Source organism: Eriocheir sinensis, chromosome 4, assembly GCF_024679095.1.
Source record: "Eriocheir sinensis breed Jianghai 21 chromosome 4, ASM2467909v1, whole genome shotgun sequence".
Lineage (NCBI taxonomy): Eukaryota > Metazoa > Arthropoda > Malacostraca > Decapoda > Varunidae > Eriocheir > Eriocheir sinensis.
This window is the reverse complement of record NC_066512.1, coordinates 16,207,956-16,235,455: the sequence shown is the minus strand read 5'-3', so window position 1 is coordinate 16,235,455 and position 27,500 is coordinate 16,207,956. Positions and strand designations below refer to the sequence as shown.

At 45.6% G+C, this 27,500-nt stretch overlaps 1 protein-coding gene across 2 annotated transcripts in view; it reads right to left on the bottom strand.

Moving 5' to 3' along the window:
- LOC127009022 (bromodomain-containing protein 4-like) overlaps positions 1 to 27,500 on the bottom strand; it is a 170,707-nt gene that overhangs the window by 65,870 nt on the left and 77,337 nt on the right. The window contains exon 2 of one of the 2 annotated variants that reach the window (XM_050881636.1): positions 12,786 to 12,813. The gene's annotated coding sequence lies outside the window, so the exon portion shown is untranslated. Of the gene's footprint in view, positions 1 to 2,492; positions 2,634 to 12,785; positions 12,814 to 27,500 lie in introns of those variants that run through there. The other variant, XM_050881646.1, reaches the window with a different exon arrangement.

Below are 27,500 nucleotides of genomic sequence, written 5' to 3'. Positions count from 1 at the left end.
CTACCTGTCTAGCTCTGTTCTCCCCCAAGTCTTATCTACCTAACCTTCGCTTGCCTACCTCCTTGCCTGCGACACACCTTAGTCCTGCCCTAATCCTACTTCTTTATATTTGCCTTCCGTCATCTATCTGTTTTGGTCCTTCTAAAATCTACCTCTATGCTTACTCTTTGTCTGTAATCTACCTGGTCTGGCTCTTAAATTACGGTCTTAAGCACATGATACCTTAATTAGACATGCTCTTAAATCTGCTTACCTACCTGCTTTATGTCTTCAGTTTTATTTACTTTATTTTTTAGCTTTATTTTTTTGGTTTTATTTAGTCACGATCGTTGTCTACCTCACGCTCCTATTATCTACATCAGTCTCATAATCTATTAACCTTCCTCTATACCTCACGCTCTTTACCTATACCTCTATACCTAGCGCTTATTACCTACTTCAGTTTCGTCATTAATTAACCTAACCTCCTCCTGTACATACCTCACGTTCCCAGCCTACACCTCAGCCTGGCTCTTCACTTATGCCCTTACCTGCCTCGTGTGTCCGTCTTGCCTTGTGTCTGCAGCCTCGTAACACTTTCTGGATACATCTAATATTTGGGACAGCACTCGGAGGGAGGGTGGAGAGGGCAGGAAGAGGGAAGGCAGCAGTAGTAGTAGTAGTAGTAGTAGTAGTAGTAGTAGGAGGAGGAGGAGGAAATTGAATGAAAGAGGGAATGAAGTAATAAGAATTGAGATACAGATATAAAAAGGAGGAAGGAAGGAAGGAAGGATCTAACAAGGAGAAGAAAAGACAAAGGGCACAAAGGAAAGGAATGAGGGATAAGAAGATAAAAGAAAGGAAGGAAAGTAATAAATAACAAAGAGGTGGGAACATCAGTGTGAGGACGAGGACGAGGAGGATGAGGAGGAGGTGAAAGAGTGCAATGAAGATAAGTAGATGAAATATGGCTCAAGAGGAGGAGGAGGAGGAGGAAGTTACAAAGCCTGATGGTTTACAACGGTGCTAGCAACCTACTTAATGGCGCAGTCTCAAGATCTTTAGCGATAGTGTGAGATAAGAACAGAAAAGTGAGAAGAGGATCAGAAAGTGGAGGAGGAGGAGGAGGAGCTAAGAGGAGGAGATAGAAGAAGAAAAATAATATGAAGAATGTGAAGAAGAAGATAAGGCAGAAGAGGAAAAGATAAAGGATTAAGAAAAGAACGAGAAGGAGGAGAAGGAGGAACACAAAGGAAGAACAAACAACAGCAGACCTGCTGGTCCTTACGAGGCTGGAGGAGGAGGGGGAAAAACAAAGATACAAAGAAGAAAAAGAAGACGAAGATAACGCAGAGGAGGAAGAGATAAAAGAGAAATAAAATAACCAGGAGGAGGAAGAGGAGCAGGAGGAGGAGGAGGAGATGAAAAACAGAATGGTTGATGCGTGTTATAATCAATTTTCGTTCCTCTTCCTCCTCCTCCTCCTCCTCCTCCTCCTCCTCAGTGCTACCAACGAACCATGAATTTTAATAGTATGAATCTTATCACTGTTGAAGCAAAGTGGAAAGCCCTACCTCCCTCCTTCCCTCCCCCTTCCCTCTTCCTCCTCTTTCCCTCCCTCTCTCCCTCTCAGCAAGGCCAAGAGACATCAGAAAGACCAAAGATAAAGACGAGACTGCATAATAGACGTTCTGAAGAGGTCATGAGAGAGAGAGAGAGAGAGAGAGAGAGAGAGAGAGAGAGAGAGAGAGAGAGAGAGAGAGAGAGAGAGAGAGAGAGACAGGACGGGCGGGCGGGCGGGAAGATCACTTAGTTCGCTTGACTGCCGATGCGTTAAATGCGTATAGTAAAAGAATGAAGAGAATAAATAAAAAGAAAAAGAAAGAGTAGGAAAAGAAACATTAAAGAAAGAGAGACACATTCGTTGTTACCTCCAGAGAAGAGATGGTTTACGAGAGCTATAAAAAGGGGGGGGAGGGGAGGGGGGGGGGGTCGTTGAGGTGAGAAGATAACTAACTCGCTAATACCTGTGTGAGTGTGGAGGGAGGAGGAAAGGGAAAGGGGAGGGAGGAGGAGGGGGGAGAGAGGGAGGATGGGAAGGGGAGGTAAAGGGGGAGAGGAGTAGAAGGGAGTAAATAGTGACCATCTGCTCCCCCTCCCTGCTGCTAAAACGACTCAACCTTGCACACACACACACACACACACACACACACACACACACACACACACACACACACACACACACACACACACGCACACGCACACACACATACTACACCTGTCTTGTATCACGTGTCAAGTGCGTACTGATATCGGTGACGGGGCGGTCCTATATACGTGGGGTCTATCAATCTGTTTGTTTGTCTGTTTGCTTGTTAATCTGTGTGTCTGTGCTGTTCTTGTCGCCTGTGTGTGTGTGTGTGTGTGTGTGTGTGTGTGTGTGTGTGTGTGTGTGTGTGTGTGTGTGTACCTTCCCCGCCTCCTGAAGTCAACGGACAGGACAGGGCACTCACCTTCACAAGCAAACACGAGGGCGGCTACAGAGGAACGCACAGGCTCAACATTCCCATCAGTTCCCACACCGCCAGGGACGAGGAGGGCACTCACTCCCTCCCTCTCTCGCTAACGTCTCCCCTGGCAGCCCTCGTCTTCCTCCCTCACCTTCTCCTACCCGTGGCTTTCCTCGTGGACTTGTTCGTGCTGTAAGCGACACCAATAGACCCAGCGCTTGGTTCGCCTAAGTCCCCCCGCCACGCACCGCAGCACACCCAAACTCACACACTCTCTCACACACAGCACAGCGGCCGCACAGTTGCACACACACGCCTCGCCGCTGTGCCTGAACGCAACACACTGGACTAGACCCCGTGACCACCACCAGCAGCGAGTGTATGCGTGTTAGGGGTGGGGGGTGGGGTGGAGAAGGTAGCGGTGGGGGAGGGAAAGGAAGGCAGGAAGGAAGTACACGAGGGGGAGGATGAAAGAGGAGGGTAGAAAAAGGGATGAAAATGGATGGGGGTCGAGGTGAGGAAGAAACGGAAGGAGGGAAGCAGGGAAGGAGGTAAGGAAAGGAGTACATGAGGAGGAGGAGGAGGAGGAGGAGGAGGAGGTGGCGAGAGGGCTGGGAAAGGAAGGGGTCGAGGTAACACAGGAAGCAAGGAAGGAAGCAGGAAGGGCAGGTGAGGCAGGAAGGAGAAGGAAGGAAGATAGATCGATGGAGACGGATGAGGGTTGAGTGCATGCAGGAGGGTGGATGCAAGGGGTAAGCTGGGGACGAAGGGAGGGATGTCAAGGTGGAAATCTGGGGATGAACTCAAGGGGGAAGAGAGGCTATAGGGGATGACGATAAGGGTGGGGAATGGGGTAAATTAGGAAGGGTCACAGGATAGGGAAGGATTATGGGGGAATGAATGACAGGTAGGAAGAGGTAGAAGTAGGTTAGGGCATAGGTGTGAAGGTAAGGACAGGTATGAAGAGGATGTTCTATATGGGGATGCGAGTCGGCGATTGAAGGGGATGTGACAGCCTAAGGGAAGTATTAGGAATGAGTGTATGGGGAAATAAGGGTATGACTAAGGGGTGTATAGGGGAAGGGAAGGGGCTAGAGGAATAGGCTTAGGGAGGGTGTAAAGGGGATGTGTCGATCTAAGGGAAGTATCAGGAATGCGTGTATGGGGAAATAAGAGTATGGGTACGGGGTGTAGGGGAGAGGAAGGGTCTGGGGGATAGGCTTAGGGAGGGTATGGGGAAACAAGGGCCTGGCAAAGAGGTATAAGGGAAAAATAAGGGCTGGGAGGTAGGTTAAGGGAGGGTGTAGGGGTGTGAAGAGGAGGTCATATGAGGATGCTAGTCGGAGAATGAAGGGAATCTATTGGTGTAAGAGATAGTTGCAGAGGGAAACAAGGGCCTGGCAGAGAGGTATAGGGGAACACAAGGGCTGGGTGTGAGGGTGTATACGGGTCTGAAGAGGAGGTCATATGAGGATGCAAGTCGGGTATTGAAGGGGATGGAAATATTAAGGGATAAGTATAAGGGAGAAATAAGGGTCTAGCAAAGAGGTAAAGGGGAAAACAAGGGCTGGGAGGTAGGTTAAGGGAGGGTAAGGGTCTAAAAAGGAGGTTATATGAGGATGAAAGTCGGGTATTTAAGGGGATGGAAATATTAAGGGAGAAGTATAAGGGAGAAGTAAGGGTCTGGCTAAGGGGATATAGGAGAAAACAATGGCAGGGAGGTAGGTTAAGGGCGGGTGTAGGGATTTGAAGAGGAAGTTATGAGGATGCAAGTCGGGTATTTAAGGGGATGGAAATATTAAGGGAGAAGTAAGGGTCTGGCTAAGGGGGTGTAGGAGAAAACAAGGACAGGGAGGATAGGTTTAGGAAGGGTGTAGGGGAAAAAAGGGATTGCCAAGGTGGTGTATGGGAAAGGAAGGGCCTGAGGGGTAGGTTTAAAAAGGGTGTAGGGGAAATAAGGGTTTGCCAAGATGGTGTATGGGAGAGAAAGGGCCTGGGAGATAGGTTTAGGAAGGGTGATGGGGAAATAAGGGTTTGCCAAGGTGGTGTATGGGAAAGGAAGGGCCTGGGGGGTAGGTTTAGAAGGGTGTAGGGAAAATAAGGTGGTGTATGGGAAAGGAAGGGCCTGGGGGGTAGGTTTAGAAGGGTGTAGGGAAAATAAGGTGGTTTATGGGAAAGGAAGGGCCTGGGGGGTAGGTTTTGAAGGGTGTAGGGAAAATAAGGTGGTGTATGGGAAAGGAAGGGCCTGGGGGGTAGGTTTAGAAGGGTGTAGGGAAAATAAGGTGGTGTATGGGAAAGGAAGGGCCTGGGGGGTAGGTTTAGAAGGGTGTAGGGAAAACAAGGTGGTGTATGGGAAAGGAAGGGCCTGAGGGGTAGGTGTAAAAAGGGTGTAGGGGTAAATAAGGGTTTGCCAAGGTGGTGTATGGGAAAGGAAGGGCCTGGGGAGTAGGTTTAGGGTGGGTGTAGGTGGCGGGGCGTGGGTCTGAGGAAGGAAGTGAAGACCCAGCAGTGTGAGGGCAGCTGCGGGACGGCCCCCAACGAGAGCGTCCGGCGGGGCTCAGGTGCGGCCGTACAGGTGTCGGTCACGGCCACACACACACACACACACACACACACACACACACACACACACAGTAATAACACATAAATACCCCCATAAGCACACAAAATAACAGACATACACGCGCGGGCAAACACATACACACACACAAAAAGACACATACACACACACATACACATACACACACAAAAAAAAACAATAGTAACGAGACAAACACGCCCATAAAAACACACACACAAAAAAACATTCATATACGCACCCGCCCCCCCCCCCCCCACACACACACACATACACAGTCACCCCCCGACCCACGCCACCCTCCATTCCTCGCCCCTCGCCTCACCTCGTCGCCACAATGGGGACAAAGAGATCGCCAACCCAAGTACAAAAAAAAAGACAAACAAAAACATTACGAGGACCAAGGCGAGGAGACTCCTGCCGCCACGAAGTCACACACGGAACCAAACAGGAGGAGGCGAGGAGAGAGAAACAGAGAGAGAGAGAGAGAAAGAGGGACCCGGTTAAGATTAGCTCAGTGGAGGGTCGGGGTGCTACTAGCCTTTGCAACGGGCTCTTTGTTACTTCGTGTTTGTCTTCTTATGTGTCTTATATTCCAAAACTCTAGTATAATGTGTCCGAAAAGCAAGTTAGGTGCCCAATCCTTAAATATGACTGGTGGAGTTGGGTTCGATCTTTCTTTCTTTATTATGCGTCTATTCTTTCTCCTGAACTCTAAAAGAATGTGTCTGAAAAGTAAGTTAGGTGTCCAGTTCTCTAAATATGATTGATGTAATAGGGTTTGATCTTTCTCTCTCCCTCTCTCATATTACTGTTCAGTTATTCTATTAATATCACTACTATCTCGTTCCTATTCTATTACTACTACTACTACTACTATTCATTTACTCTTACTGTTACTACTATTACTACTACTACTACTACTATTACCACTATTCTATTACTGAGAAGCAGAAAACAAGAAGGACAAGAGGGGCAACAGAGAGGCAATAGCAGGTGTGAGTGTTATGACAAGGGCAAGATGAAGAAGACGAGGAGGAGCAGGTGACGTGAGGTGCCTTCAAGACCGTGGGAAACTTACCTGTGCGCCTCCTACCTGTTATATTTGGGGAAGGAACTCATCACACAGGTAAACTCCACTCACTCACCTCACTCATCACCTTCCCCACACAACCCTCCGCCAAGCCAAGACACAAAGGGAGGTTCAAGTAGAAGAAGGAAGGATATGGAGGGACATGAACGGGGAGAGGGATGCTAAGGAGAGGGGGGATGATGGAACGGGAGGAGGGAAAGGTGAAGAGTGAAGGTTAAGCATAAGTAAACGGGATGGGGGATTATAGAAGGAGGATGTGCTGGGAATGGATGGAGAAGGTGAGATGGGGTGATAGGGAAGGATTAACGGGAGGAACGTGCACGAGGAGACGGGGAAGAAGGAGTAGGAAGAAGAAAGGAGATAAAATACGGTAGCACATGGAAAAGGAGAAGCGAAGGAAGATGAAATGAGAGAAAATAAAAAAGTAGTGAGAGGAAGAGAAGAAAAAGAAACAAAATTGGAGAAGTAAAAGAGGAAAAGGAGAAAAGATGAAAGAGTGAAGATTTGGAAAGGAGAGGAAATAAACAGGGAAGCAGAAGGAGAAGGAAGAAAGGAGAGAAAATACAGAAGTAGCCCATGGAGAGAAGAAGCGAAGAAGGAGCAAGATTGGAAAGGTTAAAGAGGAAGAGAGACAAAAAAAAAGTGAGAATGAAATCTTGAAAAGGAGAGTAAACAGAGAAAGAAAAGGAGAAGGAGGAAGAAGAAAGGAGATAAAATGGAGAACTAAGAAAATAGAAATGAAGAATGAGGAAGACTAGAGACGTAAAAGAGGAAAAAGAGAAAAGTGAAAGACTGAAAATTTGAAAAGGAAAGGAAATAAAGAATGAGTCAAGGGAAATGAGAAACAGATGAGGAAGAAGAATAGAAAAAACGAAACAGAAAAGAAAGAAGGAAGAAGAACAGAATAAGTGAAACAATTAAGTCTTGAAAATGAGAGGAAAGAGAAAATGAGAAACGGGTAAGAAGAAACAGAGAAGAAAGAAAAGGAGCAGAAAAAGTGAAAGAGTAAAGGTCTTGAAAAGGAAGCCATTGTGTCGTAAGAGGATTCAGTTAACCACAACCACCACCACCACAACCACAACCACCACAGCAGTTGCACAACCAAGATTACGTGTACACCATTGGGAGAGAGAGAGAGAGAGAGAGAGAGAGAGAGAGAGAGAGAGAGAGAGAGAGAGAGAGAGAGAGAGAGAGAGAGAGAGAGAGAGAGAGAGAATAAATATGGTGGACAGGTAACAGGTGCTCTATATAAATCACCGTCTGTTCATTTTTTCATCACGTTTTGGTCATTTGAAGACTTCCCAATGCCGGTCACTTCTGTAGTCACCCTCCCTCACCACAAGTCACTGGCCCATCCCCCCTTTCCCCTTCCCTTCCCTTCCCTTTCTTTATCATCCTTGCCCTTCCTTCCCACTCCATTCCCTTCCCTTCCCTCCCACTCCATTCCCTTTCCTTCCTTCCCTTCGTTTCCCCTCCCTATCCTACCCTTCCCTTCTCTTCACATCCCTCCCATTCCCTTCCCTCCAATCCCATCCCTTCCCTCCCACCCCCTTCCTTTCCCTTTCCACCCACCCCCTTCCCTTTCCTTCACAGACATTGGAAGGAGTTTCTTTTCAAACCGAGTCATCCGCCACTGGAACAATCTTCCTTCTGAAGTAGTGAATGCGAATACCATCAACTCCTTCAAATATAGAATTGACCGTCATTTCGCTGCGTCGGGAGTAAACTGAATAACGAGTTGCTTTCATCTGCTCCTCAATATCGAGGTGCTTTCATCTGCTCCTCGAGCCCCAAGTGGCTGTCGAGCAGATTAAATCACCCAAGCGGGCGACCTCGTAATGAGCCAATAGGCTTTCTGTTGCCTGCATTTCCATGTTTCCATGTTTCACTTCTTACTCCCTTTCTCCTTCACAATACAGTTCCAGTCACACAGTCACTGCTACACAAAATTCCAGTCACACACACATGCAATACAGTCACACATTATACAGTCACTATCGCACCGCGCAACCACACACTGTTCTTTGTTGTTGTTGTTGTCACGTATACACCCACCATCTCTCTTTTTTTTCCTCTCTCTCTCTAAGTCATCATCCCACAAGTCCTCACACAGTCACTTCCTCACTCACCACAACTCACCACAAACACACAGTACAGTCACCACCTCCCTCTATCCCTCCCTCCCTCACCACACAGCCGCCACCACCACCATTCCCCTGACGCAACCACGCCCTCCCACCCCCCACACACACACATTATAAAACCATTCCGATTACCATTTACTACCCTTCCGATTTTTGCTGGTCATTCCCTTCCCTTCACTACAACATTCCCCTTCCATACTCCTTCCACTATATACTTTTTTTGCCTCATTCCTTCCTGTCTTGGTCTCATTTCATTGTCATCCTCACTATAGTCATTTCAAGGTAATTATCCCAGCCATTCTCACCATCAGCAATATAAAGTTCCTGCCATAAAGTTTACCAGCCCATCAAAAAGCCATTTATTCAAGTCATTATGTGTCATTTAACTTCTATATACAGTCTCCCTCACCACAGTTCCTTGCGTACTTGTTTCTCACCATCACCTTCACTGTTATCACCATCAACAATATTTTTTTTTTTACTATACGTTCATTCAATCCATCAGAAAGTCGTTTATCAAGTCATTATGTGTCATTTAACCTTCGCTACACATGCAGTCTCCCTCACCACAGTTCCTTGCACCTCACGTCTCACCATCACCTTCACCGTTATCACCATCAACAATATTTTTTTTTTTACTATACGTTCATTCAATCCATCAGAAAGTCGTTTATCAAGTCATTACCTATGTGTCATTTAAACTTCTACATACAGTCTCCCTCACCGCAGTTCCTTGCGTACTTGTTTCTCACCATCACCTTCACCATTACCACCACCAACAATATTTTTTTACTATACGTTCATTCAGTCCATCAAAAAGTCATTTATTCAAGTCATTATGTGTCATTTAACCTTCGCTACACAGTCTCCTTGCACCTCACAGCTTCACCTTCACCATTACCACCTCCACCATTATTTTTCTACTATACGTTCATTCAGTCCATCAAAAAGTCATTTATTCAAGTCATTAAGTGTCATTTAACTTCTATATAAAGTCTCCCTCACCACAGTTCCTTGAATCTCACAGCTGACCATCACCTTCACCATTACCACCATCAACAATATTGTTTTTACTATACGTCCATTCAGTCCATCAGAAAACCATTTATTCAAGTCATTATGTGTCATTTAACCTTCGCTACACAGTTTCCCTCACCATGATTCCTTGCACCTCACGTCTCACCATCACTTTCACCATTACCACCATCGCCACCATTTTTTCACTATACTTTCATTCAGTTCATCAAAAAGTTACTTACTCCAAACTTATCTAGAGTCTCCCTCACCACAGTTCTTTGCACCTCACATCTCACCATCATCTTCACCATTACCACCAACAACAACACCATTTTTTGTACTAAACGTTCATTCTGTTCATCAAAAAGTCATTTACTCCAAACTTATCTAGAGTCTCCCTCACCACAGTTACTTGCACCTCACATCTCACCATTACTTCACCATCACCATCACCACCATTTTTTGTACTATACGTTCATTCTGTTCATCAAAAAGTCATTTACTCCAAACTTATCTAGAGTCTCCCTCACCACAGTTACCTGCACCTCACATCTCACCATTACTTCACCATCACCATCACCACCAACAACAATACAGCCAGAGCCATTCCGTCCATCACAAAGTCATCTACCCCCGTCTCCAAATCTCACGTCCACTGCACTGCAATCCACCTCACCATTACTTTTGTCCACTCCCCTTCCTCGCATCACCCCCGCCACCCCTATCACCACCACCCCCATCACCAGCACAGTCACTGGCCTCCTCCGTCACCGTCCACGCGCCACCAAGCACAAGGAAATCACAGCAGCAGAACAAGACACAAAAATAGCGACTCGACACACACCCACACGCAAGAAAATAAGCAGGAAATAGAAAACTGGAACCGACGGAGGACACTGAGCCGAAAATGTCACCGGAAATGTAATAGTAATAGTTGTAGTAATAGTAATAATGATAATGATAATAATAATAATAAAACAATAATAACAATGGAAATATTAATGACACTACTACTACTACTACTACTACTACTACTACTACTACTACTACGTTTTTCTTCCCGATGATCACCAACTAGGAGGTGAGGGAGGACATGAAGGAAGGAAGAGAGGAAACCAGGAAGGAAGGAATCAGGTAAAGGAAGGAAGAGGGAAGCCAACGAGAGAGAGAAGGCGGAGGAAGAGGATGCGTATGAGGAGGAGGAGGAGGAGGAGGAGGAGGTACTGTCCATCTATCAGCGGAGGAGGCCATGGTGAAGGAGCATCAACACCCTGATCTTATATTCTCCCTTCCTTCCTTCTTTCCTTCCCTTCCTCCCTAAATCCTTTCTTCCCTTTCCTTCCTCTTCTTCACTCATCCCTTTATCATTCACTCCATTTCTTCATCTCTTGGTCTTTCTTTTCCTCTCCTTCCTTCCTTCCTTCCTTCCTTCCTTCCTTCTTTCCTTCCCTTCCTCCCTAAATCCTTTCTTCCCTTTCCTTCCTCTTCTTCACTCATCCCTTTATCATTCACTCCATTTCTTCATCTCTTGGTCTTTCTTTTCCTCTCCTTTCCTCTCCCTTCCTTCCTTCCTTCCTTCCTTCCCTCCCTTCCTTCCCTTCCTCCCTAAGTCCTTTCTTCCCTTTCCTTCCTCTTCTTCCCTCATCCCTTTATCGTTAACTCCATTTCTTCATCTCTTTGTTTTTCTTTTCCTCTCCTTTCCTCTCCCTTCCTTCCTTCTTTCCCTTCCTCCCTAAGTCCTTTCTTCCCTCTCCTTCCTCTTCTTCCCTCATCCCTCCATCGTTAACTTCATTTCTTCATCTCTTGGTCTTGCTTTTCCTCTCCTTTCCTCTCCCTTCCTTCCTTCCCTTCCTCCCTAAATCCTTTCTTCCCTCTCCTTCCTCTTCTTCACTCATCCCTTTATCGTTAACTCCATTTCTTCATCTCTTTGTCTTTCTTTTCCTCTCCTCTCCTCTCTCTTCCTTCCTTTATTTAACTATCCTTATCTCCTTCCTTCCCTTCCTTTATCTCCGCACCTTTTATTCTGCCTCCTTCCCTTCCCTCCTTCATTCCATTCCTTCTTTCTTCTCTTCCTTCATCCTACCCTTGACGTCCTTTCCAATCCTTCCTTCATTCCTACGTCATTTTTCTCTTTATTTTTTATTTCCCAGTAGTTCCCCGTCTTCATCTTTCGGAAATTCCCTCACGTTTAATTATTTTCCTTTCCTTCTCCGTTCACATTTTTCTATATAATATTTCCCTCACAAATGTCTTCACCTCAGCTTCAATTCTCTGTCATTTTTTTCACACTATATTTATTTTTTTACGCACCTCATTTTTTTTAACTCCGACTATTATTATTTTTTTTACCAGACTTCGCTATGAGGTGAGTGACGTAAGCCATGCATGACTGTCCTGTGTTCCATTTTCGTTCTCTCGCTTCCCGTTTTCTTTTCAACTTTCCCACATTCCTTTTACACCTTCGTCAGCACCAAAGGTCTTTCTTCTTCTGCTTCTACACACTGTTTACGGTCACACAATATTTCTTTCTTTTCTTCCTCTGTGTTCGTCAATGTCTGTGTCTGTTTGCTCACTCGCATAACTCGTCTATTTTTTCCGTATTATTATTAAACTGTGCAAAGACGACGGTGGTATGATTTTATGTATTTTCTGCTTATTCAATATTTATTTACCTTCTCTACCTTCATTTTCATCTTTCTCGTCTTTCTCGTCTCTCTCTCTCTCTCTCTCTCTCTCTCTCTCTCTCTCTCTCTCTCTCTCTCTCTCTCTCTCCCCCCGTCCTTCAAGTTCCGGCTTTCTATAACCACCTTCCTCCTCGTAACAAATGACTAGCGATGTATTTTCTTCTTCCTGTAATCTTCCGCTCCATTCCTCACTTTCTTTCCTTCCTTCAGAGCTACGCACAAGTTTTTTTTTTTCCTTCTAGCGCACTTTAGTTCTTCATTCATTCAGTCATTCTATTCTATTCCTCGTGTCTTACAGCATCTCTAATTATCGCATCTCATATTTTTCTCTCCCTTTTGCTCTGTACTTAATCCAATCTCTATATAGTTTTTAATCTCCCTTATGACCCACTGTTAGTTCTCTTTTTTTTCCTGTTTCAAACCTTTTCGTGCTCTGTCAGGTATATTTTCCTCTTCTTTTAGTTCTCAGTCTTCTACCATCTTCCTCGTGGTATATTTTTAACCTTTCTCTTAATTTTCTTTCAGCCATTCTCACTCTTTTATTACGTAGTCTCATTGTCTGGTCCTTTCTTACTCCTCTCTTCATTCTCAATCATTCACGCTCTTTTATTAGTCTTTCTTAGGCCCCAGTCGGTCATCTTTCAGCTTCTCTCTTCCTCCTCATTCACCTCTCCTCCTCCTCCTTCGGTTCTCTTTAAATCCCTTCCTTGCAGGTGGCGTGGGTGGCTGGTGGCCGCTTCGTTCCGTTGAAGAGAAGGAAACAAAAACACCACAACTCACCTTCAAAGCGTCTCGACGGCTGCACGATCTGAGGAAGAGAGAGAAAAAAAAGCATCGTTAGTCTTTTGTTTGAGGTCGTCACAGTCTTTTGTTTATGGTCATGGAGGTGTTGCGGCCCTGATGGTGGTGGTGGTGGTGGGGGTGATGCAAATGTGACGAGTGCATGCGAACAGGCTGGACGTGACTGCCTTTACGTGGTGGGTGACGGTGACAACAAAAAGATGAAAAAGGTGAGAGGAGGAGGGAGGGAGGAAGGGAGATGATGGACAGATGACGTGAGTGAGGCGAGACGTGAAGTAGACATGAGGTGAGGTAAGGTAAGGTAAGGTAAGGTAAGGTAAGGTGAAGCGAGATGTGAAAGACAGGTGAGGTGAGGTGAGGTAAGGTAAGGTAAGGTGAAGTGAGGTGTGGTAAGGTAAGGTAAGGTAAGGTAAGGTAAGGTAAGGTAAGGTAAGGTAAGGTGAAGTGATGTGAGGTATGGTGAGGTAAGGTAAGTAAGATGAGTTAAGGTAGGGTAAAGTGAAGCGAGGTGAGGTAAGGTAAGTTGAGGTGAGTTGATACGAGGTAAGGTAAGGTAAAATGAGGTAGTTTGAGGTGAGGTGAGGTTAGGCTCTATAAAGCATGTATCTCTCTATTGATGGACGACACGAGATAAGAAACTGGAACACGAACTCAAAGAAGAATGAATGACTAATGACCGAGATAGAACGTATTGTGGAAGTGCGAGATAACTAGTGAAGTGATAAAGAAGAATGAAATAAGAGAAGGGAAGATGATAACAATGGAGAGAGAAAAAAAAAAGATTGAGGAGAAGAACACCAATACGAATAACAATAAGAAGGAGAAGAGAAAGAAAGATGAGGAAAAAATAGCGAGACGAAAAAAAATGAGGGCACAGAGGCATGGAAAGAAAAAAGAAAAAGAAATAAACAACGCAAAGAGAAAGAGAAAAAAACCCACCATAGTAGACAAGGGCACAAAGTCATGAAAAGAAAACAAAAATAAATAAATAAATAAATAAACAACAAATAGACAAAAGAAATCACACCACCAGCACCACAAAAACCTCAACCAACTATAATTAATCCTCAGTACCACCCACCTCCACTCCCCCCCCCCCTCCAATAAAAAAAAAAAAAAAAAAAACACGCGAAAACACATCCACACATCCGGGGTATAACGCATTTTCACCTGCAAGCCAACGAACGCTCACTCGACTCCACGCAAGCAAGAAAAAACAGACCCTGGAGGCAAGATTAGCCTTTCGGGGAAGCTGACTTGTTTTACCTCACCCTCGGGCATCATTAGACCGACTCGGAGGAGGGCCTGGGTTGGTACTTTCAGGCGCTTCCATCCCTCATATCAACTATTTCCAAAGGCCAAAAAGGAGATCAGTCGGGTTCTAATGAGTGGTATTTTAGGTTCACGGTACAGAGGAAGGGTCAGACTACCACCAGGGTCATATAACTACCCCTGGAAATGCCCAAAGCTCCTATGAAAGCCTTGTTAAATATTTGTGCTTGTTCCTCTCTACCTACCTCCCCATCCCCTCTTTTCTCCCCTTCAGCCTCCAGACACTCTTTCTTTCTCTTTTCAAAGTTTCTGATACTCTGTCAGTCATCTTTTCCTTTTATCTTATTTCTCAGTCTTTCTCCAGCTTCCTTGTGTTCTTTTTTTCACCTTTCTCTTCTTCTCATTCATTCTCACTCTTTAATTAGTCTTTTTTAATTAAGCCCCCTGTTGGTGATTTTCTGGTCCTTTCTTACTCTTATCTTCATTTTCTTTCAGTCATTAACACTCCTATACTCTCACACTCCCCCGCTTATCTTCCCTCCCTCACTCACCCAGCCTCGTCTCCCATGCTGTTTGCTTGTGGGTGAGTATACTGCGAGGAGAGGCGAGGCAGGCGTCTGAGGTCACTGTCTTGTTCTGGCGTGAAGGAGTGAGAGCAGCTTCCGCGTTTGTTGCTGCGTAGATCGTGTGGCGCAGTTGTGGTGGTGGTGGTGGGAGAATGTGTGGTATTAGGAGTGATCGGGGGATTAGAGGGGCATTTCACATTGTCATTTGGTGTGTGTGTGTGTGTGTGTGTGTGTGTGTGTGTGACGAGGTGATGGGGGTCAGTCTCACGCTGTCCACGTCGAGGAAAGAAGCGTGCATGTCACTCGCGTGCATGTCACTCCGTAGCGTGCGTGCCCCGCGCCGCCCACACTCTCACTCATAAAGCAAACTCACACACTCTCTCATGCTCGTGCTACACTAATGACCCTCCAGACACTTACTCCCTCACCCCTCCAGGCACTCATTACTCCCTCACCCCATCCATTACTGAGCTTGCCAACCCTCAACGAAAACATGCCACGACAAGTTCAGGGAAGAAAGAACACTCCGGCCTCGCCGCTTGGCCCTCACCGCGGAGTCCCAGTCCCTATACTCAACCATTTCGATGCTTACACACTCACATTTGTTCAAGCTTCCGTAGAGGTTGAGTTAATATTTCCATGGGTAGTTTTATGGCCCTAGTAATAGTCTGATAAGGTTTCTGCACAATGAATGTCAAAAACCACTCATGAGAACCTGACTAATCTCCTTGATGGCCTTTGGATACAGTTGTTGTGGGAGTCGAAAGCGTCTGAGAATATGGGTTGTGATCGACACGTGAGGGGTGAGTCACTACTAAAAGGTGCCGACTTCCTGGTAAACGGGGGGAGGAAGGCGGGGGAGGAGGGCGGGGGAGGGGGGGGTGACGGGGCACGTGATGACACCTGCCAGAACGGTCACTCCCACGCTGGCACTCACCTCCCTTTGGCACTCTCCCGCCTGCATCTGGTGAGGCAACACGAGTGACTGACTGACACATTCATGGCGGCGTGTATGATCCGTGTTTGCTCAGCCTCATTCTGCAACAGCTGACGCTTGCACAATACCAATAGCGCAACAGTCTCCGATATGCTTATTTAGCTTGAGAGAGTCGAGTCTGAAACCTGATGCTTCACGCTACACTGCCGCGCGGACAAGTGTGTTTCAGTCATGCGAGGGCAGCGGCGGGGCAGCATGGGCGAGCCTTCTGCCGCCGCCCCTGCTGTTGCCAAGCGTATGGACGTCAACACCATGAGCCTACAGCCGCCGCCTCGCTATTCAGGTCACATGCCGGCACGTCGTCCATTCTGATTTTTAGCAAAAGTCTAAGAATGGCGGCTTGTCGTGGCGGGATCTCCATGAATAGCCGGGATTGTGCCAAGATTCCTCAGACGATGGCGCACTCTACTTATTATATTCCTTAACTCATCATCACGCTGCAGCTTTTAGTAACGAGAACTCTGCAGTCATTATTTACAGCGAATGCTTGGAAGCCCTGAGCGAGCCGGAGCCTTACTTTGGGGGCAGTTTGGCTAAGACTCCGAGGATAGAAGTTTGGCTTTACGAGACGTATTTTCAGAGGTGTCAGGCGCCGTGATTTACAAGGGCAGCCGTGACTCCGCGTCCCAGCACGAGGCGGCGGCACCCACAGGCGGCCGTGCGTCCCCGTCCCCAAGGCGCCGCGTGGGAGCACCTGCCGCAAGAGAGACACACGGGGATGGTAACCAGCGAGAACAACACCATAAACAACAATAACACTCTGTACTCTCCCTTGTCTCACATTCTCCTGTAAGTCAATACTGCGGCGACTGTCCCTGCTAATTGTCCCCTGCCCGAACTCTCTCTCTCTCTCTCTCTCTCTCTCTCTCTCTCTCTCTCTCTCTCTCTCTCTCTCTCTCTCTCTCCCCCCCCCCCCCCTGTGCTGCTGCACTGTGCCAGGCGAGGGTCCCTGTGGCCATCGTGTCGTGGTGGTGGTGGTGGTGATGGTGGTGGTGGTGGTGGTGATGTGGTGGTGGTGGTGGAGGAGGAGGAGGTGGTGGTGGTGGTGGCGCCCTTCACTAATTAAGCGGCAGGTTTTATTTCATGCTGGTGAGACCCTTGATCTTCTTGACCTTGGCGTGCATTAACAAGGGCACAATAGACACACAAAGCCTCCTCCACACGTCTCCATAGTGTCTCCGGTGTGGGGTGCCGCAGAGCAAATCCTCCCTACTGGGCACACCTATGGCTGAATTATGAAGGCTTGGAAGGAGGATGTCACTTGCTTGGGATATAAATATAGGGCATTTCCCCTCCTAATATTCCTTCTTAAACATCTTCCTCTCCTGTACAACTTCCCCTCCATATCATTTCTCCCTCCTAAAGAATTATTCCTTCCTTAACATCTTCCCCTCCTATACATTTCCCCTGCTAGATCACTGCTCTCCTCCAGAACTATTCCTTCCTTGGTATCTTTCCCTCCTATTCATTTCCCATCATAGATCATTACCCCCTCCAGAATCATTCCCTCTTTAACATCTTTCCCTCCTGAACTTCTTCCCCTCCTAGACCATTGCCGCCTCCAGTATTATTCCCTCCTAAACATCTTCCCCTCCTAAACCATTTCCCCTTAACCCTTTTTTAATATACAGACGAGCCCGGTGATTTTCTGCATCCCCAATTTTCGAACTAACTAACCTCGACCAAGTAATGTAACCCGAGGAACGTTATAATCTGAGGCCAAAGAAGATTATAACTACGCTGTTGACTCTACCCAGGGGGGACAGCATTCACAGGGGAACACGTCCACGAGGGGAGGGGGGGGGGAGTTCTGTCAAGAGGGAAAATGGCCAGAGGAGGGCATATGACCGACCCCTTTGTGTGTGTGTGTGTGTGTGTGTGTGTATGTGTGTGTGTATGTGTTAATAGGTCGTTCACAGTCGCGCCACACACACACACAAACATTCTCGTGATTATAAATACAATCACGCGACTGTCGAGAGAGAGAGAGAGAGAGAGAGAGAGAGAGAGAGAGAGAGAGAGAGAGAGAGAGAGAGAGAGAGAGAGAGAGAGAGAGAGAAGAATAAAGAGGAGGAGGAGGAGGAGAAGAGAAGGAGGAGGAGGAGGAAAAAGAAAAAAACAGGAAAACAGAAACACTAACGGGAACAAAGACACCAGCGGAAATGAGGACAAGAGGGCAACAGACAGACAGACGAACGAAGAAAACGAGAATAAACAAGAAAAGGAGGAGAAGGAGGAGGAGGAGGAATAATAGAGCAAGAACGCAGAAATGAGAGAGAGGGAGGGAGGGAAGAGGGTAGGAGGGAGGAGAAAAGGGTGCTAACAGATTACCCCAAACACCCTGAGCCCCGCGACCCTCCAAGCACCCGCCAAGCATCGCCCGAAATACTAACACCACCGAGGTCTTTTGCGAGGCTGACGGAGGCGTTGACGGAGAAGTGCGAGGCCGCGGCGTAGTAATAATAAATAGATAAATACTCTGACTCAAGCAAAGATTATAGACTCTGCGTGGCCAAGTATAGGAAATCGCCTTGTGGGTCTGTGTGTGTGTGTGTGCAAATATGATGTTCTTGTGTCTGTTTACTCTTTGCTGTTTTTTCTTCTTCGTTTTGTCATTTTTCTTATTTTTCTTCTATTTTTTTATGTTTTTCTTTCTCGTCTTTCTGTTCTTCTTCTTCGTTTTTCTATTTTCCTTTTCATTGTTATTTTTGTTGTTGATGTCCTTCTTTCTGCTCTTCTTGTGTTCTTTGTTTTGTTATTTTCCTTCTTATCTTTATTGTATTTGTTGATGTTTTTCGTTCTCGTCTTTCTGTTCTTCTTCTTCGTTTTGTTATTTTTATCCTTATCGTTACTTTTGTTGTTGATGTTCTTCTTTCTGCTCTTTCTGTTCTTCTTTGTTTTGTTATTTTCCTTCTAATCTTTATTGTATTTGTTGATGTTTTTCTTTCTCGTCTTTCTGTTCTTTTTCATTTTGTTATTTTTCTTCTTATTGTTACTTTTGTTGTTGATGTCCTTCTTTCTGCTCTTTCTATGTTCTTCTTCCTTTTGTTATTTTCCTTCCTACCTGCTCTTCTCTTCTACCATTTTCCTATTGTCATTATTGCTGTTGTTCGTTTACTGAGGTTTCGTATACATGAGGTCCAGAAGGAAAGGAATATATGTAGAAGTCACGTTTTGTATGTAAATATTGGAGAAAAAAAAAGAAAAGTCAGCATATTGTGGACAGGGAAAAAAAGATCAGTTATATAAATCAAGGAAATAGAATAACTTGGGACTGGTTTGTGTTTGATATGTGATGAGAGTGGAAGGGGGAAAATGTGTGTGTGTGTGTGTGTGTGTGTGTGTGTGTGTGTGTGTGTGTGTGTGTGTGTGTGTGTGTGTGTGTGTGTGTGTGTGTGTGTGTGTGTGTGTGTGTGTGTGTGTTAATAGGTCGTTCACAGTCGCTCCACACACACACACAAACATTCTCGTGATTATAAATACAATCACGCGACTGTCGAGAGAGAGAGAGAGAGAGAGAGAGAGAGAGAGAGAGAGAGAGAGAGAGAGAGAGAGAGAGAGAGAGAGAGAGAGAGAGAGAGAGAGAGAGAGAGAGAGAGAGAGAGAGAGAGAATAATAAAGAGGAGGAGAAGAAGAGGAAGAAAAGAAAAAATAAAATAAACAGGAAAACAGAAACGCTAACGGGAACAAAGACACCAGCGGAAACGAGGACAAGAGGGCAACAGACAGACAGACAGACGGACGGACGAAGAAGACGAGAACAAACAAGAAAAGAAGGAGAAGGAGGAGGGGGAGGAGGAGGAAAAGCAAGAGCAGGAGAACAAGAGCGCAGAAATGAGAGAGAGGGAGGAGGGAGGAGAAAAGGGTGCTAATAGATTATACCCCAAACACCCTGGGCCCCGCGCCCCTCCAAGCACCCGCCAAGCATCGCCCGAAATACTAACACCACCGAAGTCTTTTGCGAGGCTGACGGAGGCGTTGACGGAGAAGTGCGTGGCCGCGGCGTAGTAATAATAAATAGATAAATACTCTGACTCAAGCAAAGATTATAGACTCTGTGTGGCCAAGTATAGGAAATCGCCTTGTGGGTCTGTGTGTGTGTGTGTGTGTGTGTGTGTGTGTGTGTGTGTGTGTGTGTGTGTGTGTGCAAATATGATGTTCTTGTGTCTGTTTACTCTTTGCTGTTTTTTCTTCTTCGTTTTGTCATTTTTCTTCTTATTTTTCTTCTATTTTTTTATGTTTTTCTTTCTCGTCTTTCTGTTCTTCTTCGTTTTGCTATTTTCCTTCTTATTGTTACGTTTGTTGTTGTTGATGTTCTTCTTTCTGCTCTTTCTGTTCTTTGTTTTGTTATTTTCCTTCTTATCATTATTGTATTTGTGGATGTTTTCTTTCTTGGTCTTTCTGTTCTTCTTCGTTTTGTTATTTTTCTTCTTATTGTTACTTTTGTTGTTGATGTCCTTCTTTCTGCTCGCCCTGTTCTTTTTCCTTTTGTTATTTTCCTTCTTATAGTTTTTGCTGTAGTTGGTGTTCTTCTTTCTGCTCTTAATGTTCTTCTTCCCTTTGTTATTTTCCTTCCTAGCTGCCCTTCTTCGCTTCTATCATTTACCCTATTATCATTATTGTTGTTGTTCGTTTATTGAGGCATCCTATACACGAGGTCCAGAAGGAAAGGAATGCATGTAGAGGTCACGTTCTGTATGTAAACAATGTGGGAAAAAAAAAGAAAACCCAGCATATTGTGAGCAGGGAAAGAAAGGTCAGTTATATAAATCAAGGAAATAGAATAACTTGGGACTGGTTTGTGTTTGATATGTGATGAGAGTGGAAGGGGGAAAATGTGTGTGAGTGTGTGTGCCTGTGTGTGTGTGTGTATGTGTGTGTGTGTGTGTGTGTGTGTGTGTGTGTGTGTGTGTGTGTGTGTGTGTGTGTGTGTGTGTGTCAGACACACACACACACGCACACACACACACACACACACACACACACACACACACACACACACACACACAATTTCCTCCACTGCATTCCGTCATTTCTTTTGTATATTTTGATTCATCCTCGTTACCTTCTCCCTTCCCTCTCCCTTCTCCCCTTTTTCTCCCTCTCTCTCCCTTAGCATTCAGCATAAGCATCCTCCCTTCCCCTTCCTTTCTCTCTCCCCCTTTTCCTTCCCCTCGGAGACTAAATATAAACTTGAGATGGGAGGAGGAGGAGGAGGGGTAGGGTAGGCCAGACACCACTCATATCCTCCTCCTCATTCCCTCCTCCTCCTCCTCCTTCAGGTGACGCCATGGTCGGAGGCAAACCTATTTCGGGTGTCACGGATAATGAGACTGAGTGGTGTGTGGAATGAGTGGAGTGGGCGGTGGAGTGGGTGGAGAGGGCGGTGGAGTGGGTGGAAGAGCATGCGATATGATGGGTGGAGTGGACGAGGAGGAGTAGTAGGTGGTGGTGTAGGTGGAGGTGGAGGTGGAGGTGGAGGAGGTGGAGTGAGTGAGTCAGTGGGATTAAAAGGTGTCTCGAGAGCGTTGAAGAGTGGAATATAAGTTTACAAAGGAGACAATTGAAAGAAAATGGTAATGATTATAATGGAAGTAAGTAAGTGGAATAAGAGGAAAGGAAGAGAGTGGAATATCATGTTCAAGACGACATTTAATTATAAGAAACAGATAAGGGAAAAAGAGGTGAATATATATATATATGTGTGTGTGGGGGGGTGGAGGGGAGAAGAAGAGGAAGAAGGAGAAGGAGAAGAAGAAGAAGAAGAAGAAGAAGAAGAAGAAGAAGAAGAAGAAGAAGAAGAAGAAGAAGAAGAAGAAGATGAAGAAGAAGAAGAAAAAAGAAGAAGAAGATGAAGTGGAATGCAAAATGAGGAAGAAAAATAAAACTGGAAAAAATAAAGTTAACTATGGGTGAGAGGAAGGAAGAAAAGAAAGGAGGAAGGGAAACACTCAACGGAAAATAGTAATAATAATAATAATAAGACGAAGAATAAGAATAAGAAGAAAAAGAAAAAGAAGATGAAAAAGGAGAGAAAGAAAAAAGACGAGTAAGAAGAAGAAAAAGAAGACGAAGACGAAGAAGAAGAAGCAAAGAATGAGCGAAGCACAGAAGCAACGTGACGCAACTTTACATCAACTGACACACACACACACACACACACACACACACACACACACACACACATACATACAAGCGCATAAAACTCCCGAATGTCTGCAACGTTGCCTCACTTCCTTCTTTCCGTCTATCTTGTCTTTTTTTTATGCTCCATCACTCTTTGCTCATGACCCCCCTTCCCTCTCCCTCTCCCTCTCCCTCTCTCTCTCTCTCTCTCTCTCTCTCTCTCCAGGTGGGACATTACGTAGATGGGTAGGTATGCGGCCGCCTTGAGTTATTGATGCCACTCGAGGGTGACCGCCAACGTGACTCCCTCCATGCACGCGGGCGGACGGCGGACACGCTCAGGGAGGTGACAGGAGAGGTGCAGGAAAAGAGACCAAGGCGGGGATGGGGACGGAGATGAAGGGACAAGGATGGGGGTAAAGAAGGGGACAGGGATGTGGATGGAGATGAAAGGCGACAGGGATTTGGACGAAGAAAGGAACAGAGATATAGACGAAGGGAAGATTGATTTGGACGAAGAAAGGAACAGATGTCTAGACGAAGAAGGAAAGAGGGATTTGAACGAAGAAGGAAAGAGGGATTTGGACGAAGAAAGAAACAGGAATCTGGACGAAGGAAGGGACAGGGATGTGGACGAAGAAGAAAGGGACAAAGAAGGGATGAAGAAGTGGACATGGATGGGGACGAAGAAGGGATAGCAGTTATAAGAATGATGACTGGAATAGGTGAACAAAAACAGGAAAAGGAATAAGTATAGAACAAGACCAGTAAAAACAGACATAGCTTGGGACGACAACGAAGAAATTATAAAGATAGGGAGTCAGACAGGTATAAAAAAAAAGAGAAAACAGAGAAAATAGATAAATTAATCGGTAAGAAGCAAGACAGGGATGTGAATGGGAACGGGTACTGGACAGGAATAAGAGGTCAGACAGGTATAAAATAGAGAAAAAAAATAAGTGAAAGGAAAGGTATGAACACGGAGCAACAGAGTAAAAAAAAAAAAAACGTAAATGAAAGGACAGGTATATGAATAGAGAAACACAGAGACATACATAATTAAAAAGATATAAGAATGAGTAAATAAACAGAACCAGAGAGAGAGAGAGAGAGAGAGAGAGAGAGAGAGAGAGAGAGAGAGAGAGAGAGAGATATCAGTGAACAGAGGCATAAAAACAAAGATAAGGAGATAGACGGATACATATAAGTGCAGTAGACAGAAAAAAGGGAATTATTGAGACTGACAAGGACAGGGTCGTAAAGAAGGATAAAGACAGGAATTAGAGGATCAAGATAAGAAGGGACAAAAAAAATAAGATAAACACAAACAGGTATATAACACAACACGGACAAAGGAGAAAAGAAGAAAAAAAGAGCCACTTACTAACTTGGACTTACTACAGCAGAAAAAAAGGAACATGATATCGTAAAGTAGAGGATACAGATATGAATTTGAGATCGAGAGACAAATAATAGGAAAAAAAGACAAACAAACAACACGGACGAAGGAGAAAAAAAAGAGCCACTTACTAACTTAGACTCACTACAGCAGAAAAGGAACAGGAACATGATATCGTAAAGCAGGATACAGATATGAATTTGAGTTCGAGAGACAAATAATAGGAAAAAAGACAAACAAACAACACGGACAAAGGGGAAAAGAAGAAAAAAAGAGCCACTTAATAACACACACCAAGTACAGCAGAAAAAAAAAGAACATGATATCGTAAAGTAGAGAATACAGATAGGAATTAAAGATCGAGACAAAAAAAATAGGAAAAACACAGATAAACAACAAAGGAGAAAAAAAGCCACTTACTACTAGAGACCAACTACAGCAGAAAAAAACAAGGAAAAAAAGGAAAAACAAAGACAAACAACACGGACGAAGGGGAAAAGAAAAAAAAGAGCTACTTACTAACTCACACCAAGTACAACAGACACTAAAGAAAGGAACAGGAACACGGTATCGTAAAGTAGGGTACAAATAGGACTTAGGGATCGAGAGAGAGGAAATAACAAACAAACACAACCAGGAAAATTAACGAGCCAATTACTCACATCAATTATAACAGAAAAGAAAGGATGGAAGGAACAGGAACACGGTCGTAAATAGGGATAGAGACAATGAATTTAAAGATCGGGACACAGATCGACAAAAAAATAAAAGCTATACCATAAACAGAAACGTGAAAAAGGAACAAAGAAAAAAGTAAAAATGTCACTACCTCGCACTATATAGCTACCCTAGGAACACACATACACACACACACACACACACACACACACACACACACACACACACACACACACGTACACCGTCAGGATACATCAGGAGGACAACTGCACCAACCAAACCGTGATAAGAGATAAGAAAAGGAAGAGAGAGAGAGGAGGACAAAGAGAGAGGGGCAGAGAAGATTGGTAACGGGAGAGGAAGAGAGAGATATGTGTCTTACTTTGCCATCCTGAATGTAGCGGGGAAGAGGGAGGGAGACAGACGGAGGGGCAGAAGGAGGGTAAGGTTAAACAGTTAGTCAAGTCGTGCAATTATCTCAGAATCCCCGAGCGTGTTGAGGCCGTCTCTAGGTGGCAAGGCGCTGGCGGGAGAAGGACGACTTGTGAGTTAGGGAGGGAGAGGGAGAGGAGGGCAGAGGGAGTGAGGGTGCGGGGATGAATAGTGTTTCTGTAGGTTAGTGAGGAACCGTGGGGTGGAAAGGAAGAGAGAGACAGAGAGAAGAGAGGAAAGGATATAAAAGGTGAGGATGAAGATGAGTATTGAAAGATAGTATAGTTTTTTTTTTTAAGTAGATGAAGCGAAAATGTGTTTGGTATGCACAAGGTCACAAAAAAAGGCCGAATGTGAAGGTGGAATATATATAGAGTCTGAAGAGGGTGAAAGGTACTGATATAAGGCAGAGAAATGGGAGAGAAGAGGAAAGAAGGCAAGTGAGTGAGTGAGTATGGAGTCGCAGAAGAGGAAGAAAAGGGAGAATGCTATGGAGAATCGAGAGAGAAGTGAGTGAAAAAGAAGGAAAAAAGGAAAAAGAACGGGAAGAAGGAAATGAATGGGAGTGTGGTGAGAAAGAGGGAAAGGGGATGAAAGAGGGACGTGAAGGGGAGGGAAGGGAGAGTACGGTAACTTAATGAGAGGGGGAAACACGGGAAGGGAAACACGGGGAGGGAAACATGAGGAGAGGGAGGTTGGCGTTCTTAAGAGGTGTGGGAAACATGAGGAGAGGGAGGTTGGGGTTCTTAAGAGGGTGTGGAAAGAGAAGGGATGTGCGAGGGTAGAATTACGTTGGCTTTGTACAGAGGTGATAAAACATGCACCTCCTCCCTTTCTCTTTCTTCTCCTCTTTACCCACATCCCTCCTTTTCCTCCCTTTTCCTTACGAGCATCAACTTTTCTTGCTCTTTAAATTCCTGCTCCTCCTTCTCCTCCTTCTCCTTCTTATCACTCTTTTTTCCCGATCTATTTTTACATTCAGATACCGGTATTGCCAACCCCCATATATCTCTCTCTCTCTCTCTCTCTCTCTCTCTCTCTCTCTCTCAGTGGCATAAACAAACGCGGGTCAGGTCGGGTTGTATGACATGCCTCGCTCTTTTCCTCTTTTTTCCTTCGTCCTTCCTTATCAGAACAGGTCTTCTCTCTCCCTCCCTTCCTTCCTCTCTCCCTCCCTCTCCCTCTCCTCTCTCTCCCTCCCTCTCTGCCTCCAATACCAACTTCGCCCAGCCCGTCATCCATCTAAGAAATCCCTTCACCACGCCCACGAGAGAGAGAGAGAGAGAGAGAGAGAGAGAGAGAGAGAGAGAGAGAGAGAGAGAGAGAGAGAGAGAGAGAGAGAGAGAGAGAGAGAGAGAGAGAGAGAGAGAGAGAGAGAGAGAGAGAGAGAGAGAGAGCACCCAGTAACAGGTAAAACGGCATGTGGGTGTCCTTAAAAGATACCTGTAAAATTTCCCTTAAAAAACTTGATTCTGAAGAAGGTGAAGGAGAGGTGAGCAAGGGTGGTGGTGGTGCTGGTGGTGATGATGATGGTGGTGGTGGTGTATGGTGATGGTGTGTAGTAGTGGTGATGTTTGGTGATTATGGAAGGACTCGTGGTGGTGATTTTTTGGTGTTGATGATGGTGATGATGGTGGTGGTTTAATGGTGGTGCTGGTGATGAGGTACGTGATATGCAGATTGTGGTGGTGAGTGGTGGTGGTGGTGATGGTACTGATGTGATAGTGGTGATGACTATGCTGGTGATGTGATGAAGGGTTTGTGATGGGCGTGGTGGTGTTGGTTATGACTTTGATGGTGATGATGAAGTGGTGATGATGGTGGTGGTGATGGTGGTGGTATGGTGTTGGTGGAAGCAGTGAAGTTTGTCCTCGTGCCGCTGGAGAGAGATTCATGTAGGTGGTGGTGATGATAGTAATAGTGGTGTTGAGTGGTGATGAGATGGTGATGATGGTGATGATACAGTAGTGATGGAAGCAGTATTGGTGACGCTAGAGGTGCATGCAGGTGGTGGTGATGACAGTGGTGGTGGTGTTGAGTGGTGATGAGATGGTGATGATGGTGATGATACAGTAGTGAAGGAAGCAGTATTGGTGACGCTAGAGGTGCATGCAGGTGGTGGTGATGACACTGGTGGTGGTGTTGGGTGGTGATGAGGTGGTGATGATGGTGATGATACAGTAGTGGTAGAAGCAGTATTGGTGTCGCTAGAGGTACATACAGGTGGTGGTGATGACAGTGGTAGTGGTGTTGGGTGGTGATGACGTGGTGATGATGGTGATGATATAGTAGTGATGGAAGCACTGTTGGTGCCACTAGAGGTGCATGCAGGTGGTGGTGATGACACTGGTGGTGGTGTTGAGTGGTGATGCCGTGGTGATGATGGTGATGACATAGTAGTGGTGGAACCAGTATTGGTGTCGCTAGAGATGCATACAGGTGGTGGTGATGATAGTGATAGTGGTGTTGGGTGCTGAAGACATGGTGGTGGTGGTGCAGAGGGTAGCGTGGGAGAGTTACCTGTAGGGGGAGCGTAAGGGAAGGGAAACACCTGAAAGGAACGGCCAGGTGTACTTCCGGAAGCACCACCACCACCACCACCATCACCACCACCACCACCTGTTATGGACGAAAGGAAGGTAGAGGAATGAGGATACTGGTGGTGGTGGTGGTGGTGGAGGTGGTGGTGATGGTCGATATAAGTGTAAAAATTTAGTCAATTGAATGGGTCCTTTCTCTCACTCTCTCTCTCTCTCTCTCTCTCTCTCTCTCTCTCTCTCTCTCTCTCTCTCTCTCTCTCTCTCTCTCTCTCTCTCTCTCTCTCTCTCTCTCTCTCTCTCTCTCTCGTGTGTGTGTGTGTGTGTGTGTGTGTGTGTGTGTGTGTGTGTGTGTGTGTGTGCATGACTAACCTCCCTGTGCCATCCAAATTCACACACACACACACACACACACACACACACACACACACACACACACACCACTCTTGACAACAACAACAACCCAGCAGCAGCATAACTCATATTTCCTCCAGCACAACAGTTATCTCCCTCCACTCTTTTCCTCTCTCTCTCTCTCTCTCTCTCTCTCTCTCTCTCTCTCTCTCTCTCTCTCTCTCTCTCTCTCTCTCTCTCTCTCTCTCTCTCTCGGTCCTCACATGGCGCTGCAAAATTCCTCCCAAATTATACTCGAGCACGCCAGGTAAACAGAGAGAGAGAGAGAGAGAG